The sequence below is a fragment of the Manis javanica genome, chromosome 5, assembly GCF_040802235.1.
Source record: "Manis javanica isolate MJ-LG chromosome 5, MJ_LKY, whole genome shotgun sequence".
NCBI classification, from domain to species: domain Eukaryota; kingdom Metazoa; phylum Chordata; class Mammalia; order Pholidota; family Manidae; genus Manis; species Manis javanica.
This window is the reverse complement of record NC_133160.1, coordinates 47311697-47331716: the sequence shown is the minus strand read 5'-3', so window position 1 is coordinate 47331716 and position 20020 is coordinate 47311697. Positions and strand designations below refer to the sequence as shown.

The 20020-nt window shown below is 42.7% G+C and overlaps 1 long non-coding RNA gene across 1 annotated transcript; it reads left to right on the top strand.

Annotated features, from left to right (window-relative positions):
- Positions 1–12478: 12478 nt before the first annotated feature.
- On the top strand, positions 12479–15606 carry LOC140849772 (uncharacterized). The gene is made up of 3 exons (XR_012131960.1): positions 12479–12631; positions 12758–12894; positions 15119–15606. It is a non-coding gene; the product is annotated as an uncharacterized lncRNA (long non-coding RNA).
- Positions 15607–20020: the final 4414 nt, after the last annotated feature.

The window sequence follows — 20020 nt, the reverse complement described above, 5'->3', positions numbered from 1 at the left end:
AGGCAGCTGCCAGGCATCTGAACAATTCACTGCCAACTGACCACGTCTCTAGCCACCAAATGCTTCCCATAAGTGAGCAGTCATCTTACTTCATGGGTAGCAGAGTTGGCTTGGATCATGGGGCTGATGATGGAATGAAATCCTAAACCAGGTTGATCCCCTCACCTAAGACATTTTAGGCATTCATTCTGGAGCACAGGCGGGCTTCTGGGAAACTCTTCAAACTAAGCTACTGTGTGGAAACAGGCCCAGAATGTCTGCAGCAGCCACAGTGAGACCTCCTGGCTTTTTGCCAGTGATTTCTCCATAGCCACTCAGGCATCAAGGACTAACTGTGAGGCACAGCCTTCCAGCATCCCCGCATGTATCCATCCATCTCTTAGCCAACATCTAGTTATGTTATCTAGTCTTAAGGTAAGGCTCATACCAACCACTGAGGATAGAAAGGTGAATAAAATCTGATCCTGAAGAGTTCAGTCTAGCAGAAAGAATGGCTTTTCAATGTAGTGAGTACCCCACAGTAGTACATTTCACATGGAAGGAAGATGAACAGAAAACTATGGAAGAAAGTTTGAGTATAAGGGGAAAACTGAACAGATTTTTTCAGAATGAGTGGGTCATGTGGAGTTGGGGTTTGAAGGATGACTAGGAGTTTGTCTGGCAGAGAAAGGGGTCAAGACCTTTTCGGGCTTAGAGAACTACATGCTTTTTTGTTACTACTCCTTGGGACCACTCCTCCACTGTGAAGTTGGGTATAATCCTTCTTTTTTTTTTTTAATCCTCAAGCAATTTAAGGATACAGGTAAATTTAATTATACACACTGTTCTGCTATAAGATCACTTTGTTACAGTCTTCAACAGTGGCTCCACTTTTTCACATCAATGTTTCCAGGTAAAAATTACCCTTTTGGGAACCACTTAAACTCTGAAATATCAGTAGGTCTCCAGTTTCTGTTCCAACTTGCTTCACTGAATAATCGGAGTTTGCTCCAAACACTTCTTAGCAATACGTTTTTCTCTCACAGGATTTCCCTATCTGTCTGTCGGTGGCAGCTGTTGTGCTCTTCTGGCCACTCACTGCACAGCAGCCACCTAAACTTTTCATATACATCCTTTTTCATATTCCCAACCACCCTACTCTTTCCTGGACATCTCTGCCACTACAACACTGCCCCTGCTCTACCTCCACCTTCTGTTACCCAGCTGAACCTTGCGCTGATCCATCTTGACTTTCAATTAACTTAGCATTTCAAAATCCTTTTTTATAACATTGGGAAATAGGGGGTGTGGTCTGAAGCCAACACTAAAGAGAGAAGAGAGTTGTTTTCCATATTTGTGTCAGTTACATGAAAGTAATTGTACTCTCATTCTTATGACTCAACTGTGAATTTTTCTAAAGGCATTAACATAATTACAGGGAGTAGCAGAGACGACAAATCATGTATGTGTGGCTCTTCTCCCTGCCCTCACGTCCTTGGCTTTGCTCATTTGTACACCTGCCAGGAGGTGCTCAGGAGGAAGACGGTCAATCGCTCTGGCTTACAGCAGGCACTGCCAGAGGTCTGGGTTCAATGTACTGTGCTCTCCAGAAGTTGGACTCATTCACTGATCCTGGTGTCTGAGTATCTTGGAAAACTGAGTCAGTCAGACACACCTATTGGCTTGAGACTGAGGATCTTGTGGCAGATCACTATCCTGTGGTTACAGCAGGGTGTATAAAAGTCTAGCCCTTCCTCAAATAAGGCCACATAACCACAGGACTCCTCCCCATGCATCTTAGGGAGCCTCCCACTGTGGGACTTTGGGGTTTCCTTGCCATTCAGAATAGCTGCTTCTACACCTCAGCATTGTCCATGTCTTTCTCTGGGCCATCTGCAGTTCAAACCCAGGCCAAACTTTGAGATTCAAAACTTAAAAAGCAAATACAAACTTATTATTTGACAAGAAGTGAAAATATAAAAGGCGAACTAAGCTTGGGACAGCCCCTCATGACAGACAGGAAGCATGAAGCTTTGTCCACACACTCAGGGTCTCTGTCAGCTTCATGCAAATTTCCCAGTGACTCTGCCTTTTCTGTGTCTGGTCTTGGCTCCAACTCCAGGATGCATGGCCAATCTGGGAACACACAGGGCTCTCCAGAGGCACAAACTCTAAAATACAGCATCTTCTTATAACTGTGAGCTGCGTGGGTGCTAATGCTAAGTGTTAGCTCTTCCGTCAAGCATATTGTTGTCATTAATACAGGTAGGGAGACAGGGAGATTGGGAATGAGCATTCAAATGTCACTCTTGCACATGAATCAGTCCAAATGTGTACCTGAACATCTTATTCTGATCACACAACTGGGTAGAGCAGAGAAACTTAATCAATGATTAAAACCTATGACTTTGCTTTCATGTTAATTCACAAATTCCCATTTTAATGATCTCACAAAGAGTTACATAGAAAACATTTAAAACTGTCCCTCCTCAATAATTTTAAAGGGACGAGCATCTGAACAGATAATAGAAAGCTACCCTTGGTTTGAAATTTTATGTTGGGTAACCTAGGTAGGGGCAGGTTGTGAAATGTGCAGGCAGTTTTCAGTGGACTGGAAGCCTGCTCTGGCCTCGTATTTTCCCAACTAGATATTTATTATGGTCATAAGATAGGGTGCTTGATTTGCTGTAATGCCTGATAACAGGACAGAATATTTGGAATGTAGACTGCTCGAATACAGCCAGAGTTTTGCCTTGGGTACAGGCTGAGTATGGTTTCCAGACGCTGTTCCCGTGTCTGGGGTGGCTGAGAGCCTGTGACTGTGGACTCTCCAGCTGTGCCCTAATTCTGTGGCCACATTCCTACTGGAAAAGTGCAACAAGGAAATGACATGACTATTTAGGCAATTCTTAAAGGAATGTACTTTGGATGAAGTTCTAAATGTCTCAAAAGTCAGCTTTATCTTCACTGTGTTGGTTTGACCAGAGACAAAAAAAAAGGAGACAGTCATAGAAACAACAATAAAACACACATCATAGTGAAAACAAATCTCAAAATTCAGAAGATTCTATTCCTCTTAGTTTTCTACTGAAGCATCTTTCATATCTTGCATTTTATTTTAATGTATGCTGATACCATGCTGAAATTGCCAAAATCCTAGAAATAGTCCTAATTCCCTTTTTGGTCACCTGGAGAAAAAAAATTATTGAACTAGACTTGACATGTATAATTAGGAAGAGGACAGAACCTCTAAAAGCTAAATGCAATGTTTATTTTAAAATGTCCTAAGGTTAAGACCTTGCTAGCAAGCTTTTATTGCTGAGCAACAACCCTATGTGAGAAACGGGGTTTATAATGGAAATGCTGATGCACCATCTTAATTATCAGATTGCCACGGGCACTGATGTAATGAAGGAATTTTCTTATTTTTGCACCATGAATACTAATTGAAGTGGGAGAAAAGCAAACTTGTGTGGCTGCATTGCAGTAAAATGGTGCCATCTAAAGGAGAGGAGAGCAAAGCCACATGGGTGGCATTTGTAAAGGCAGCAAGCAGGATGATGACCTCCTTTAGTCCCTAGACAACTGGATTTTTGCACTTGGATTTTTAACTCAAAAAACACAGTTGAATTCTACTGTGTCACTAATACAGTTGGTTACACAGCAGTATTAAGGATGGGACTGATGCTACCAGTTTGTTGGAAACCCTCTCCATAGAGTGTACTTCCCACCTGACAGGCTACAGGGAGGGGCCATTTATTGGATATGCCACAACAGAGGGAGGCAGGGGAGCCAGTAGGAGAGCAAGAGGGCAGGGGAGAGGTGGGTAATGGGTGAGAGAGAATGGAGAGGAAGAGAGGAAAAAGGGAGAAAGAGCAAAAGAGGTGTGAAAGGTGATTTTGTGTTGATGTATTGCTTTTCAGATATGCAATATGACATTTAATACTCAGTCTTCACAGCCATCTCATGGCACATATAGGAGAGGAAGCAGAAAGGAATGAAAAGTTACCCCCAGCCAGTATAGTCTATCTGCCTCCAGGACCACGGTGTTCCTACAGCTTGAGCTCATGTATATAATCATGGGGTGGCTATCCTCAGAAAGGGGGCTGCATACTGTTTATGTGGCCACTCTCATGTAAGGTCAGAATCCAAGGGAGGCCCAAGAGCGTCTTTCTCTTCCCCAGGTAAATTCCCCCAGTAAACAGACGTGGAGAAACAGAACACACGCTTCCTCATGTGCGTACACCCTCACACACAGAGTTCCAGTCAAAATTCTCACTTCAACTGCTTTCTTGTCTTAAAAATGTGATTTCCTAGTGCATCAAAAATTCATGTGAAGACAGCAGGACTTAGAGCCCCATTGGATTTTAACTTAAACTTTGACAAACAGTCTCAGAAGAATGAGCCCCTTTTCAAGAGCCAGAGAAAACTTGGCCCTTGCTGTTATATTTCATGGAAATATATGGGAAACAAATGCCACTTGGTGACCAAGTAGTATTAATAGATCTGAAAATGCGCTGAACTCTCACCTATACTCTGGAGACCTGGTTAGCAGCACTGAATGAATGTGAGGCTCAAGGCTAAATGTATCAGCTCCAAAGTGGCTGAGAATCCCAAACGGCGAGCCGCACAGTCTGTTCCTTGAATGGAAGTCACTTTTATGCAACCAGGACAGGGGCTGCTGAATAATTTTAGCCATGCTAACAACCAAATTGATGACTGTGAAAGCTCAGGTGGAGGAATGCACTGCTACTTTGCTAAGGTGGTCTGAAGTGCTGACTTGTTTATTCCCCAGGTGGATCTGGTGTATCATCTAGACAGAGTCAGCCGGAGTCTTCACTTCAATCTGTGCAATGGTGTTAGACAGTGGTGAGGGGGACTCATTGGTTTAATAAGTGGAAGAAAAGGATACAGATCCAAGATGGAAGTGATTCAAGTCAAAAGCAAAGGGGTCTTTGAAAAATGTGGTTTGACATGTCATAGACTCTTAACAAGGCTTGAGCTTTTTCTTCAAGATTAAAAAAGCTGTTTGGAGCCTTTCCCTTTAAATTACAAGCAACCAGAGTGAGATTTCTATTTCTTCCACTGATTTTTTAAGGGAGGTTTTAGCTTTAAAAGTTTGCCTCTATCCGTGTGATTCAACTACGATCCGCTAACTTTGCATTATACAAAGTTAATCAGAGTGGAAGAAGAGAAGAGAACAAGGACAGAGTTAGGCATACATTTTTTATTTGTGGAAAAGGCCCAACACACCTGGGGTTTTGGGGCACATGTGAGGGAGGAGCCTCTGTCTCCTTTGAGGAGTCTGACCTTAGGCCAGAGCTTTTCAGCATACTTACAGGGGTCCTTTGAAAGAGCTTGGCAGTGAGTGAATTTGGGAGATATTGGTTTAAACAATGCTACACAGGCTACTTTACTGCAAGACTTTTAGAGCTTTAATCTGCTGCATGCCTATCATTTGGATGGGGTGTCAGTAAAGGTTGTTTCCTGCAGGTGGTGAGTCCCAAGAAGGCAAGATGAGACTAAAGGGCTGATGTGGGCAGACAGGGCCTCATGAGCTCGAGCTATGATGGTACAGCATTTCCCCAATCAACCACAAAATGCTTTTTTGTGTAACTATTGATAACATAAATAGACAGCATGGGACACCCCCACACAAGTGAAGAATGAAAAGCATGTTCTCCCAACAGGCAGTATGGCAAAGCGAGGCCAGCCAGCCACCATGCCCTGGGGCAAAGGAGGAAAGCAGCATTCTGAGCAATGTTTAAGCACCACACTAGCTCCTGACAGCCATTATAAGGTTTAAACATGAAGGACATGTAAAGTCCAATACTTGGCTTCATGGAGGGAGAGTGACCCCAAGTATGTCAGTGGCTTGGGCACACAGGAAACCAGGGTTTCCCTGGGCTGTGCTGTGTAAGGGTCACTACAAGAGGTCCGTGAATCCATATGTGCTCCGATCATCATCTATAGCCTGGGTATGTAATGTGTCTTGTGCTAACATACATAGCTCTGTTTCAGACATCTGTAAATGCTGCTATCATTGGTAAAATACAATGAATGTAAATATTTTGCTGAATTCATAGGAACTGTCTCTTTTTAGGTGTTTTCTCAGTCGATGGATAAGTCTAGAGCTGGTATTATGTGTAGGTCTTCAAACTTTTTAAATTTTTGAATAAGCAATAAAAATTACATGGATCAAACCTCAGTAAATGTCAAAAGATACAGAGTAAAAATATCTCCCTTCCATCCCTGTCTATCCATCTGCCAAGACCTCATACTTCCAAGTAGGTAATCTTTGTTCTTAGTTTCTTACATAAACTTCCAAGTTTTTCAGCACACAAAAGCACATTAAAATCTAGTTTTATTCCCCCCCATTCTTACAGAGTAGAGCGCATATTTTACATGCTGTTTCCATTTAAGTCTGGTACAACTGCAACTGCACTATTTCCTCTCTGTTAAAAGAGACCCTTACACAGACCCTAAAGCCAGGAACTCCCTGAGCCTCACACTGTCAACAGAGTATTTGATCTTATGTCCCATACCTCACTTGTTTCCCTCCCCTCCTTCATGGATGCCTGTAGAATGTGTCTAGTGATGCATGGCATTTCCATCTGCCTCCAAGGGTAAGCTACTCCCTTGTGTCTCCTGTGAAATGACAAGACATCTTATCATCCTGAATGTCAGAACCTACAGAGGAGCCCACCTCTTAATTTTCAATTCCACCAGGGCGGAGGGTCACCCATGGGGTCAGAGTTAATGTTTTAAACTGGTTCAGTTGAGTTGGACTAAAATGTTACATTGAGAACACATGGTGAATAATATTAGTCATCATGCCTGAGGCTCTGGGCTTGTCATGGCTCTGTCTGGAGTCATTCTCTGGCTGATTTAAGATGAACATCAAGCCATTCCCCTGCATGGCATGTAGGTTGGCCCTGGCCAATGGAGAATTTAAGCAGCATTAGCACAAATCCTGTGGGTCACCAAAATACCAGGGATTGCAAAGCTTTTGAAAAATACAGATTCTTGCATTCTAGTGAGACTCATGTGATTCTGACCCTCAGAATTGCTGGGAGTCATGACAAGGAATACTTATTTCTAAGTTCCTTGGGTGATTTCAATGATTCTCCAAGAAGGAAGGTGGTCAGGTAGGCCTTGAAGTCTCCATGGATAATGTGATCAATAGGAAGGACATGGTGAGTAGCCAGCCCTTCTCCATATGTGGACAGTTGCTGTAGCTTCAGGAGGAAGGGTATTCCCAGCTCTGGGTTATACCGCAGTGAAACTGGTAAAACTGAAATAAGTCAAGGGAAAGGAAGGGTTGGGAGAAACCATTTTTTATTGTTCACAGCTTGCTCAAATTCACTGGGTAGGCCCAACCCATTCAGCCATCACTCTCTTGCTCTGCTGCCTCCGTTCTCTCTCTGCTTCCTGCCCACCTCTTCCAGGAGGAACTCCACTGGCCGGTCCTTGGTGACTAACAGATGCCAAACCAATCAGGAAAGGAGGGGAGGAGAGAATAGCTGTTATCTCTCCACCTCTTGCCCCAGAGGCTGAGGGAGACTGCGGCAGTAAATACCTACTGATATGTACACAGACTAAGGTCAGGCGGAAGATTCAGGAAATCCTGCAATTTACCCCACAGTTGCATGTTACCCCATCTTAGTGCAACCTTGAAGAACATAGTCTCCGTTTGTAATTTTGTTTAGTTTGCAAATGTGGATCTGTCATAAGCCAGGAGTCATATAGAAATGGAGGAGAAATAAATTAAAATAATAGAGAGGCAGAGGGTTCGTCAACCAAAGGAAAACACCCCAATTTTTCCCTAAGGGTCAATGAATGTGACAGACAAAGTGATTGACTTATGCTATAGCAATTAGGGTGAAATTACAAAGAAAATTCAATTTGAGTGAAGCTGAACCCTGATCAGTCATACGGCTCTGCTGGACACCTTCAAGATGCCTATCTCATTGTGTTTGCACCTCACATTGTTTGACAACCTTAGAACCTGCTGTGGTGCATGGCTATCAAATGAAAATCAATGGATGGCAGGGTCAAGAGAAAATTACCATGGAGGGGTATGGGAGAGGCTGAGGTCTTTATCAGAAGATACACAAGAATGAAATAAGTTGGATAGAGAAAGACGAACACTGTACGATCTCACTTAGACGCAGAATTTTAAAACACTGAGCTCAGAGATACAAAGAACAGACTGGTGGTGGCTGTGGACGGGGGGCATGGATGAGGTGGGGGAAGTGGGGAAGGCAACCAAGAAGTACAAACCTCCAGGTATAAGATACATAAGTAAGTCCGGGGGATGTAACATACTGCAAGGTGACTATAGTTAATTATGCTGTATTGTGTATTTGTCAAGAGAACAGAATTTAAAAATTGTTATTATAATAAAAAATGTGTAATTATGAATATGATGGATGTTAACTAACTTTATTGTGATTGTTTCACAGGGAATATCTAAGACACCAAGGTACTCCTCACAGACAGCCAGCAAGACAAGAGGAAACCCACAAAACATGCTGCTGGAGAGGCAGGAGCAGGGACCTGTCATGGTGATTGTGTCTGACTGCCTTGGCTGCTGTTGAAAGCTCAAAAATAGTGAAGACAGAAGTGTCCATTGGGTTCAGTGTCATAGAGGTTGTCTTGACAAGCATTGGAAACCTTGACAAGATGTGTCTCATTCTTAGTGATCTGATAGGACAGAAGCCAGCGTGGAGCTGTTTCCAGAATGAATGAGGAGAAAACCATGAACCTTGCCTTTTGAGGAGGCTGTGCTGATAGGCTTTTTTGATGAAACAGTGTAACAATGTGGTGTCAAGAACCATCACCAGAGGGGCAGACAATGTTGGTGTAGGGATGACTACATGGCCAGGGGACAGAAACTTGAAAACAAGCATTTGGGAGCCACATGGACAGATGTCTAAACTCAGACCTGCTCACTGCTGACTCTCAAGTGTTATATGTCAAAGCTCATTGTGGTCTGTACAGAGATGTGTAAAAATTTATGTGTAAATTTGTTTACATTTGTTTCTATTGACTCTTTAATTCTGGACAATGTACATCTTCAGTAATAATCAATAGAGTTATGTGGAAACTGACTTTATGGGAACTAACCTGGCAGACAATCTCTTAACCATATGATCTGAGTTAACATCACCAGTAATTGGACTAACCAACATATGTACTTCTTGGTATAATGCACTGAGCATCACTTCTGCTAATTTTCCTGGCAAAATGCATCGGTCAAATCTAATTATGAGGAAATATCAGACAACTCCCTCATGCAGGACATTCTACAAAACAACTGGGATGCTCTTTTCAAAAGTGTCAAGGTCATTAAAAGAAAATACAAACTAGAACTATTCCAGATAAAAGGATGCTAAAAAATCGTAACAACTAAATGCAGTACATGGATTGTATCTTGGACCAGATTTTTTTCCCTTTTTTAAAATTAAAGGGCAATTTGGGGACAATTTGCAATATATGAATAAGTTCTCTAAAACAGATAACTATATCAATTTTAATAAATACATTATAGCTTATAAGAAAATTATCCTTCATTACAGAATATGCATTCTCAAATACTTAGGGGTGATAAGCCATGGTGTCTGTGTCTTACTCTTAAGTAGTTCAGGGAAACAAAATAAATATATGGCAGAATTCTAAGATAGTTCCCAAGATTTTTACTTCCTGGTATACATGCCTGAATAACCTCCTCTCTTTAAGCGTGGTCAGAGCCTTTGAATATGATAGGGCATTACTCCATGATTAGATTACTCATTACTTGACTTTGTGTTCATCAAAAGGGGGATTATCCTGGGAAGGCCTGACCTCATCACATGAACCTTTTAAACGTAAGCATCAGAGAGAAGCTCTCCTCTTGGACAGGAGAGGATGTGCTATGGGAAGGGTCGCACAGTGGGAAACAACAGGGTCCTCTAGGAGCTGAGCACATTCCCTAGCTGGTGTCTAGTCAGAAAGACGGACTTCAGTCCTACAACCCCAGGGAATTGCATTCTCCCAACAACCAGCAACCTTGGGAGAGGATGGGATCACAGGCCCCTCTGACACCTTGATCTCAACCTGGGGACACCCTGAGCAATGGACCCACTACACCTGTGTCTGGACTATCAACCTCTGGAAACTGTGAGGCAATTAAGGCATATTCACTAAAATTGCTAAATTTGTGGTAGGTGGTTACATAACAATAGAAAACTAGAACAATATCTGAACATATATGACAAAGTATTAATGTAGAGAACAATTTACAGAAGTTCTCTGTACATTTTTGCAACTTTTCTGAAAATCTGAAATTATCTCAAAATAAAATTTTACCCAAGATATAACATATATAGGGCTTACTATGTGCCAGGTACTGTTCAAAGTACTTTAAAACATATTAATAAAGTCACTTTTCATTAAAAATCAGACAACCTCTCCCCCCATGACTTAGGTAATATTATGATTCTTGTTTTTCAGATAAGGAAATGGAGTCAGAGTTCAAGAAATATGCCTGAGTTCACACAGCTAGTAAATGGCAGAGATGGAATTTGCATCCAGTTTTGAAGTTCATATTCCTTTATCCTGTGGTGGTGTGCTCAGTGATACTGAAATAGTAAAATACTGATTGATACCAGTTGACAAGGTGAACGTGATTGAGCATGATCCTGCAATGTCCTGAGCGCCATAGGGAATCATTTTTGCTGCCCTATGTTTTCCACTGAACATACAATTGTTTGTAGTTATGGTATGCATATCACATCAAAAAGATTCACAACACTAGACTTTAAGCAATAGTACATTTGGCCAGTATTGATGATTGTAAATATAATCAAAGTTTCTCCTATACCGTAACTCACCTCATTCCCCTGATATCTTCAATATATGAAGCTTACAAATTGTAAGTGGATGAGAAATATGACTAGAAGGGAGAACAAATTATAAACTGGAACTAGGAAGGAAGAACATAAAAATGAAAGTGTGAAGTTCAATACACTTAACGAAAGTCTGTTGAAATGTACTTCCAACCTTATAGCATATTGATTTCCCATATTTCAGGATTTGGAGTAAATGAAGTCACCCAAACTCCACTGTGAAATCTAGTCTCTTCAAAATCCATCTGATCTCAGAGAAGCAAACAGTGAGTGATTCAAAATATTTTTGAATGAAAGTGTCAGTTTAAGATCCTCCACATAAAACATACCTACAAAGCCTATTTGCAAAGTAAATTTACTCTGGATTCTTGATACCTATGAAAGTTTTTTCTATTGTATTTATTTAAAATTACAACAGTTTACATTAGAAACAAGCTCAAACAATTAAGGTAAAAGATAAATAACTGCATACAGTTTAATTTTACAAAATGCAAACACACATCTTTCATTGTTCCATTATCTGAGTATTAAGCGCCACATAATTGCACAAGGCATTTTCAAATGTCTTAGAGGCTCTAAAATTACAGAGTTGACTTTGGTGAAGTAGTCTTTATTTTCCTCCATTATTATACAAATAATTGACCACACAGATTAAATTTAAATCAGGACTGGATATGTCCCCTGCAGAGTTCATTTCTCTTCTGCAGCTAAAGGTTGTTAGCTTATGATGGCTCATGGAGCTTACTCAGGCTCTTGGGGTACAGAATAAAGGCTTAAATTTCCATAATTTAGGATGTTTCAGCTGGGAGGGACCTTAGAGTCCCCTGGGACCATAGTGGCACCACAGTAAAGTTTACCCAAGACAATCCAGCTTCTAGGGGGCTGAGGGTAATTTTAACAGTGCCCTTGTAATAACTATCAGAATTTTTTTTTGGAGGTGGTACTGAAGAAATAGAGGCCTGGGTGTATAGATCCCCTCTGATCCACATTCCTGCAGCAGGGACTTGCTATCTGCCCCTGGGGATTCGGAACCCCGACTCCAACCTGCTGTCACAGAGGCACTGCACCCTCCATTGTGGGGCAGAAGGTGGCAAAACCAAGGGGTGAGGGTTTCCCATCCTCTCCATAGAATGAACAGTCATTCAGTACCACTATTACTCACCATATCTGAGAGGAAAACAGAAAAGAACAGTTCTGCATTACATTTTTAAATTAAAAACAACACGGGTTTTTTCCAATTCATTGGAAAACACAGATGGAAAACAGTTCAAATAGTCACCTCCCCTAGAAACAGTTAATAGATACAAACTGTAAAGTCGCATGGGAGTTACAGGAAGTGTGTCTAATTCTCTGTGGGCATAATAATATTTTCAAGGTATGTTCAACTTTCAGAAACCTGATCTGGTGACTCAGAATTAATTCTGAAACATTATCCTCCAGCTCAATTTCTTCTCAGCATAACTCTCTGAGATACTGACGCGCTACAATTACGGGCAGGGAAGGGGGAGGGAAAGGGGAAGCAAGAGGAATAAAGTCCCATTGTTAACATGCGGAAGGTGGGTGGGTGGACTCGGGTTTCTTCTCTGGCACTGCAGACGCCTGGCACACCGCGTCCAGGCCCGTGCGGGAAGGCAGCCATCGGCGCAGGGAAGGAATGGAGCCTTCGGGATGGACAGCACTGCTCAATTCCTTAAACCTAACCTGGGCTGGGAAAGAAATATGTGATTTCACCATTGTTCCTCTGGTGCCTAGCATGATGCCAGGTGTGTAACAGCCACTCAGCATATTCACGACTTTGCCATTGTTGTTGGCCCCATTTTAGTCCAACTTGAACTACAGATCAAAGTGTATTAAGGTGGTTTGAAAAAAATTTTTTTCCTCTCCCAAAGGATGCTGGCGAATGGGTGAATAGGAAAGGGCTGCCAGAGTCACATAAATAACGAGATGCTGAGAGGCAGCATGATAGGCTTGGCCAAGTCCTTGGGTGTGAATCCCAACTCTGAGCTCACTAGTTCTGTGACCTTGGGTAAGTTACTTATTATTATTAATAATATCCCCTTAGCAGGGCCAATAATATTATTAAGTCATGGGCTGTTGGAGGATTAACTGTGTTAATTAATGAAAGTTGCTGGAAGGCTGCCCTGCACATGGCGATCCTTCACTTAATAGCAACTGCTTTTATTTAACAGCCGTGCAAGCTTGGGCAGAGGGAACTTGCTGAGTCTGTTCATGTAATTCAAAAATGGTGTAGCAATATAATGATTCATAATGGTTTTTACCCCACAAGCATTGTTCATTGTTTACAAGACCTACGAGGCTCAGACCCCATCACAGCTCCATCTCAGAGGCTGACCGGGGTGTCCCCTTGGTCAGAATCCAAGGCTTCCGATGGGGCAGAAGGCTTGAATGTGGATGTTGAGCCCCTGGGCCAATGTTGCAGTGGACACTTGGTCCTGGTGCCTGGCCAGAGTCCATTGGAACCCTTTTACCAGCACTGTAATGTCCTTGGGAAAACAGGGAGAGATGATCCCTGACCTCCTCTGCCACTCTGAAGTGTGGTTTACAATCCAGAGCTCCCAGGACATTAGGCTGTGGGGGATTTCACCTGAAAGTGCCCCTAGTGTGCCTTCCTTCCCTTCCCTATCCTACTCTCCCTACCCTTTGCCAGACTGGGGAGTTGGTCCTTGGTAAATTGCCCCCACCGGACCCTTGGGTTAGGATCTGCTACAGAGAGAGCCTGAACTAAGGCTGCACCTGGATGGAGCTGGTGAAAGATTCCAACCCATTCTTGGTGCTTGGCTGTTCGTCTGTGATTTCAAGATGCCTGAGAAGTGGTGCTGATGCAAAAGCCGGGGATCCCTACGTCAGCCCACTTTCATTTCCCTTCCCACAGCCACGAGCACATACTACCTGCTAAAGCATATGCCCATGAGGACTTGGGGTGTCTTACAGACTCCCTGTAGCCGCAGCTTGTCCTAGAGCTCCTGGACAATGAACATATTCTGAACGAATGTCCAAGTGCTATAACTGTTGCTAGCTCACATTATCCTCAGAATAAGTATGAGAAGTGGGCATTATCCTCTCTACTTTGCTGATGAAGAAACAGTGAGAGAGATTAAGTTACTTGCCCAAAGTCAGCCAGCTAGCCAGGATCAGCTGGAACTTTATAAAGCTGGGCTTGATCAGAAACATACTTTCGCCTTGATTGTGTTCCTCCCATGAGCTCCCTCACCTGGGAACAGTAAAATATACAGATTCCTGGGCCCCATTCCAGACCCACTAATCAGATCCCTGACAATGGACTCTGGAACTGACAAGTGATTTTTCTTCTCAGCAACATTTAAGAATCAGGGAGTAAAGTTAGGGAATGTAGGATGACATCCTAACTGCTGCTTTGTTGACATAAAACTATGTGAATTTTAAATATAAAATGCACACACCAGCTTGACTCCATGGCCATGACTTGGCAACCTAGTGTTAACTGTACAAAAAATGTCTCATGGAAGATGTGCATAGGGGGGAAATAATCCAAAGGAAGCTGCAGCAGGCAGCCACCACAAGATGATCTCCCGCTTCTTTCATCATGAATTTCTACAGAGGGACTGTTACCTAGTACTAGTGAAGCCACCTTAGGAAAAACTAAATTCGGAACTTAGGACTCGCTAGCTCTGTAGTGACTCTCCCTTTTGCAACTACAGTCTTGGAAACACCCAAAGGTGTGGTCACTGCCACCTGCTTACAAACCGTCCCCTAACCAGCTCAGTGTCAGTGTGCTGCGAGAGTGTAACAAGGCAGATGGTTTTAGGTGGCTGAGGTGGGTGTGCTTTACTTCTCTTGCTGATTGTTTGGTTTGCCATGAAGGTGTTGTCTTTCGGTCCATGACTTTCCCTTTCTCCTTCTCTCCTTTGATCACGGCCTTCTGTACTGAAGTGACTGTTACAGAGGGCTGGGCCACCTCCTGACTTACTGCAGGGAAGAGGATGGTCTATTTTCACTCCCTAGAAGGCGTCTGAAAAATCTGTCAACCAAGCAAAACTGAGGTCATTGCACTGAGACTGTCAAAGAAATGAGTCCCAGAAAAGTCTTAGAATGGGGAAGTCACAGGAGGATATCTGCAGGGCTTTAGGTCTGGGAGGTTTATGATGTCACAGCTTTGAATTAGTGGGCACAACAAGGAGAGGGTCTTGAAAATGAGTCTTGATAAGCAAGCATCAGTCTTAATTAATTAATAAACTGTTTCATTGGTTTAGGATCTTCTCATCCAGGAGCAGAAAATTGCCAGAGCAAGCAGCTGGTTTTGCCTGCTCCCTGAACTTTTCAACAGGGAAAAGCACACCAGCTTGGTATCATTTAACAGACGTCAGGAAATTGTTTTGGTTTCAGTTACCAAGAAGGATTATATGCACCAGGATATAAATTAATATAAATTGTACATGCCAGGATAAAAACATAGAATGTAACCTCTGAGACTGACTTGCAGGAGTATGTGTTCAACAACCATAAACTGTAATTGTGATGCATGCACCTTCACAGAACCCAATACCTATTGCTGTCAATGCACGCACATCTGGTGTGGGGCAGTGGAATATACCCCAGAAACCCAAGAGCAGTACAGACATGGCACCCTGAGCCAGTGGACCTAAGAACAAGATAAAGATGCCCAAGAATGAACCTCTGCAGACCTAGGGGAGAAAGAAAGCTTCAGTACATGGCCTTTATAAAAGATGGCAATGACCAGCATCCCCCAGACCCTGTAGCTGGGGCCAGAGACTCCCAAACTACATACACTCTTGGGGAAGCATTGCTGGGGTTGCTGAGTCAACCCCAGTTTCCTCAAGACACCAAATGGAATGGGGGCTGGAAATATTAAAGTTGTCATTAAAAATAAAGACAATTGTATTTTTTACATATCTGCTCTTGTGTTCTTAATTTGTTCAAAATGTACATGTGTGTGCATGTATGTGAGATCTTAGTTCTAGCTGCCCCAGAAATGAACCTGTGATGAGGATGTGATTCCAGATAAGTAACTTATCTGGAAGATGATCCCAGAAGCACCAGGATGGGGGGAAGCACAGGAAGGAGACAGTCCAGCTGCGGCATCAGATCTGAAGAAAGCGATGCCCCGAGAGGACATCCGACTGGGCCCTGTTCTCAGGAGGTTTGCACTCACAGAAACTAAAACAACAGGAAAAGTGCACTGAGTAATTTCAAACAAGTAGAATCTTCTGTGGCCAAGAGACATCAATCAAATACCACACCTGCCCTTTTTTCTCAGCCAGGCTTTGGAAACTATTTGCAAAGGTTCAGGTTTAGGTCACATTATTGACTTTTGAAAGCTTCTTACATATTAAGCAAAAATGTAAATATTTGTGGGGGGTGCCCAACCAACTATTTCTCTTTTCCTCATTCAGCAAGAATCATGCTCCACCAGGCAGACAGTGGTACTTTCTCCTGCATCACTGTTGGGTCATCTGCAAGAAGGACAGAAAAGAGCAGGAGCCTCTGGCTACATGGGTTGCCACGGTCAGGGAGGGAAGCATGTGTCCAAAATGATTGTCCCATATTCATTCCCCATTTTTCTCTCCCAGCTGGGCTTTTACAAAAATATGGACAATTCTTTGTTGTCCAAAAATCAGGTGTTAGAAAACATGACATTTATATAGATTGTTGCCTCTGTTGCCAAGAAATTGCAAATGATAAAGGGAAGACTTCTCACATTTAGAGAAAAAGCCCATTTCTCTCCCCCTCTTCTGTAAAAGGTGGAAGGTGTCCACCCCAGCCTGTGCATTCTGGGTTTCCTTGCCTCAGGAAAAGTGGTATTAGGCACACTGATGTGGGCTGTCAGTAGAGTTTTTTAAAGATTTACTTTAATGACTGATGAAGCCAGCCCTGTCTCCATCTTCTTTCATTTATCCCAGGGAGGACTCAGAGACACTGACGTTCTCAACATGTAAAAGAAGTTGCCAGAAGGGTCAGGAAATAAAATTACCAGGGAGAGAATGAAAACAGTCCTAGAACAAAGGTTTGTATTTAAAAAGTATCTTGTAGTTAGATGCTATTTAATCAGAAAAGTAAATTCTCTGGAAAATTTTGTGCAAAGTACAAACTTGCAGGTACTAGAGGTGTCTGGTTCCTCATCCCTTTATCAGTGATGCTGGGCCTTCCTTCAGATTTCTGGACCACAGGAATTTGACCACAATATCACTTGTTTACACTCACTTCTATTTAGCTTTTCATTGTATTGCAGCAGTCCTGGATATTCTCATAAGAAATTGCTATGTTTTATTTTCCAAAGCCTGAGATGATGGAGGGCCATCAGTGAGCTGGAACAAACACAGGGTCCAGGAAGAGCAGGAAAGGGTTCTTGCTGGCCGTGTCCATTGGTAGAGCACAGGCTAAGGGACAGTACCAGAGAAACCACATATACAGTGGCTGGTGTGAGATGGAAGCTTATTTCTCCCTCACTTAATGATCTCGGGTAAGACATGAAGTTGGTAGGCAGTTTTCCATCCTCAAAGCCTGGCTTCCATCTCTGGGCAAACAGTGGCTGCTTTCACCTCTTTACTTCTAAGTCAGTGGAAATCAGGAAAAGGACTGTCTTACTGTTTCCCTAGGAGAGCCCTCCCTTTCCACTCATGTACTATTGAACAGACTTAAGTTTTGCAGCCTCAGTACCTACAAGATATGCTGGGGCCAAATCTGCATCTTTTAAGAAGGAGCAAATAGATCTCAACAAACTACTAGCAGCATCTGCCACTTGGCACCTCCCCATTGCTGGTAGTTTTAACAAACTGGCAGAAGGTAAGTGTGTCACAGTTTTCACCACCTGGGGAACTCTGAGATCTTGATAGTAACCACCTAGGGCCATTTCATTATGGGACCAGTTCTGGCTTAGTAACAAGGCCATGAGTCTGTGATGGGGCCAGGGGGAATATGCACTGTGTATGGTAGATAGCTAGATAGCTGTACACAGGTTAGAGATTGGTGTATTAGAGCATCTTGCTTCACAGGGAACCTGATAGACATGGTCACTTTTTATATGTTAGTGTTCTCCTATTTTTATATCCCTAGTTTCCTTTCCTTGATATAATCCATCAATTTCCAAAGAATACAAAAGTCTTTGAAGAATAAAGTCTGTAACTCTCAGGAAAATGCAGTCATCTCAAGTAAGATACCCACTTCAAGTCAGTAGAAATTCAAAGCACTCTCTGATAATATAATTCATTAGTTACATTAAAAATGAAAGCAATGTGGCCAAACTTTGGTCCACAACCACAGAATGCGGTATAATTTCAATACCTGCAGGTGTTTGGCTGTTATCCTAAGTGGCCCTGCCTCCTTTTCCATAGCGGCTCTTGGGAGATTTTCCTTTAAGTGATAAGGAGCAAGGAAAGGTTGTCTCAGCTTAGCTTTCCACAGCTGTTGTATAGTACCTCTCTCTGCCAACACACACATTGTTCCCTTGTATTCTTTCTAGGCAAAGAGAGACCACAGTTTAGGCTTCAGAAAGCTTTGTGTCTTCCTGTTTTTAAATTTAGGAACAGCTGTTATCTCTCACTGGTTGTTATGAAGGTGCTACAAGCTACTGCTGAGGTACATTTTAAAAAGGCAAGCATTGTGTATAGAGAGCTAAAGAAATCCAGGTGGCGTCTTTTTATCCAGGTGAATTTCCTAACCCACCCAACTCTAGCAGAACCTAGCCAATGCTCTGCATCAAGTGGAGGGGGCTGATCCTAAGCAGATCGGGGACATTCATCTCTATGAAAGAAATGGCAGACACATAAATCATCTGAAGGTTGACTGCACAAAGCATTGTGTTGATAAATTCATCCCTTCCCTGGTTTTCTGCTGTTTACTCTGGAGAGACTTTAATTTTCAAAGATTTTATCCCCCTTTATAAGAATGACTCATGTTCAGTGTAGAAGAATAAGATACCACATAAAAGAAAAACAAATAAAAAAAAACATCATTCATACATTTATCCAAAGTCATCCAAACTCACAGGCACATAATTGTTTCATTCCATTAGAATAAAGTGTGTTAGCATAAATGTGTCTTTTTCATTTAACACCTTAATGTAGCCATTGTCCATGTTATTACATTCCTGCATGAACATCACTCAACGTGTCCCCTATCTCTGACCCTTGATATGTCTCACCCTCCACTAATGCCCTTTCCCTGCTCTGGGTGGGATGGTGTCTGCTCTGACTGGAATGTCCTGTATTATTCTAGAAAGCTCCCCTCCCATTCTTCCTCCTGTATCCTTGGAGGGAGGCTGAGGCCCTCTCACAGTGATGGGGAGGAGCCCTGGCAGGGTGGGAGACATTCACACACCTGGTATAGTTTTGCCACCAAATGACCTGTGACAAGCCACTTAACACCCTCACTAATTTACTGTTTTGCTATAGTGTCTTCTGATTCCAATGTCAGACATTACTAAGAAATACATTTTGGTCTCTGGTGATCTTCATGGTGTGGCCCCATGTCAGTCAGCACCCTTTGGTCACATGCTGCAGAAATATCTGTGTAACTTCACTGTAAAAGGGATCCTCACAAATTCCATGGGAAGGGTGGGGACTCAGACAGAGAAAGAGGGAAGGAGTGGCCTGGGTGTGGTAGCATGGCCACAGGGCGGGAGCAAACATCAGTCATTGCTTCTCCTTGAGTCCTGGAAGCAACCCATTCAATATTCAAAGTCCTGAGGATTAGTCCCACAGGCCAAAAACAGGTGACCAGCTGACCCTTCAGTGTCACCCTTTGGGTGAGTGCACACAACTCCGGAGACCCACACTCTGGGATTCTGTCAGGGAAAAGCAGGGATCTTTTCTTACAGCCTAACAAATAGGGAAAAAGTACTTTCTAAAGCAATTTGAAGTGCCATTAGAAAGGGAGAATGACAGATGTCTGCATGGGCTTCTCCCACACCCCTCCATCCCTGATGCTGTGTTTAGCCAAAGGAAATCCAAGTTGCAGTGCCCTCTCTCTCACTTTCTCTGTTTTCTGTCTCCTAGTTTGCCTACCATTCCAGTTTCTCCCTGCTCTCACCTGCTGTTATGAGTCTGTACTTGTGCAAGGCTTATCGTCAGCACCATTTGCTGCATTTCACTCAAGTTATGAGAATTGTCTGGATGGAATAGATTATCACTCACACT